The sequence below is a fragment of the Kogia breviceps genome, chromosome 14 (genome assembly GCF_026419965.1).
Source record: "Kogia breviceps isolate mKogBre1 chromosome 14, mKogBre1 haplotype 1, whole genome shotgun sequence".
Taxonomy (NCBI): Eukaryota; Metazoa; Chordata; class Mammalia; order Artiodactyla; family Physeteridae; genus Kogia; species Kogia breviceps.
The window spans coordinates 6603442-6605050 of record NC_081323.1 but is presented as its reverse complement, the minus strand read 5'-3'; the positions used below and the strand labels follow the sequence as shown (position 1 = coordinate 6605050).

Below are 1609 nucleotides of genomic sequence, written 5' to 3'. Positions count from 1 at the left end.
CAGCACAGCTCCATCAGTCTCTGCTTGTCTCCTGGAGTAATTCTCTGCAGTAATTCTGGAGAAGGGATAAAACATCCCAGATTCAGGTGATTGCATGGCCAATATTAAAATTATACTACTATAATGTGCAACGGTACAGAGTTCATTTTAAGGGCAGAATTAAGTTTAATAGTTTTGTAAGTGACTGTAGTCTTTACAGAGTCCTAGGTGTATGAAGAAGTCACTAAGATTTCTCAGCTTTACTCTGCTTTGTGGGAAAATTTGTATGCTGCACAACAGGGCCCTCCACTTGCTTTTGTAAATAAAGTTTTATTGGAACACAGCCACACCCATCCCTTTCCATATTGCCTGTGGCTCCTTTCATGCTACGACAGCAGAGTGGAGTAGTTACAACAGATACTGTATGATCCACAGAGCTGAAAATATTTTCTATCTGGCTCTTTATGAAAAAGACTTGCCAACACCTGCTCTAGAGATGTTCTCAAGTTCAGAAGTTCACAAAATCTCGTATTGGATCCCTTATGGATCCCAAGAATCTTATGTCACCTTGGGGCTTCACAAGAGGAAGGGGTTAATAAAGACAGGAATAGAAGGTAGGAAAAGCAAGATTCATGGGGAAAGGACTACAGGTAAAATGCTGGTTAAAAATTTAGATGGCCGCCCTAGGTCGTGGTCTCATTGTTGCTCCCGAGGCTTCAGCATTCATGATGAACTTACTTCAGATTGTGCGTGACCACTGGGTACATATACTTGTCCCTGTGGGATTTGTCGTTGGATGTTACCTAGACGGAAAGAACGATGAAAAGCTAATTGCCTTCCGGAATAAGAGTCTGTTATATAAAAGGGACTCAAGACCCAGTGAAGAAGTCACCTGGAAGTAAAGGCTGCTGCTGAATTACAGAATGGTCACAGTTTTTAAATTATAAGAGAAATAAAAACACATCCACTACTTAAAAAAAAAAAATTTAGATGAATCTAAAGAGAAGACCCAAATCACGTTTAACATTTGCATTCATTTTTTTTTAACACCTTTATTGGAGTATAATTGCTTTACAATGGTGTGTTAGTTTCTGCTTTATAACAAAGTGAATCAGTTATACATATACACATGTTCCCATATCTCTTCCTTCTTGTGTCTCCCTCCCTCCCACCCCTCTAGGTGGTCACAAATCACGGAGCTGATCTCCCTGTGCCATGCGGCTGCTTCCCACTAGCTAGCTATTTTACGTTTGGTAGTGTATATATGTCCATGCCACTCTCTCACTTTGTCCCAGCTTACCCTTCCCCCTCCCCATATCCTCAAGTCCATTCTCTAGTAGGTCTATGTCTTTATTCCCGTCTTACCCCTAGGTTCTTCATGACCTTTTTTTTTTTTCCTTAGATTCCATATATATGTGTTAGCATTAGTTGCAGGTGTAAGAGAATAAATAGGTCAGTGTTGAGGCAGAAAATAACTTTCTATCTCTTTTGAACACCTGTAGTTTGAAGGATTGATATTCTATGTCTCAGTCCCAGAATCATGAACTAAAGTATTTGAGCACACAGCCTAAATACATCAGACAAAAATCTATTTTTGCATGTGTGACTTCCACATGCTGTCTACATGAAA

At 39.8% G+C, this 1609-nt stretch overlaps 1 pseudogene; it reads left to right on the top strand.

The window, feature by feature from the left end:
• Positions 1-695: 695 nt before the first annotated feature.
• Positions 696-881, top strand: LOC131740855 (NADH dehydrogenase [ubiquinone] 1 beta subcomplex subunit 1 pseudogene; annotated as a pseudogene).
• Positions 882-1609: the final 728 nt, after the last annotated feature.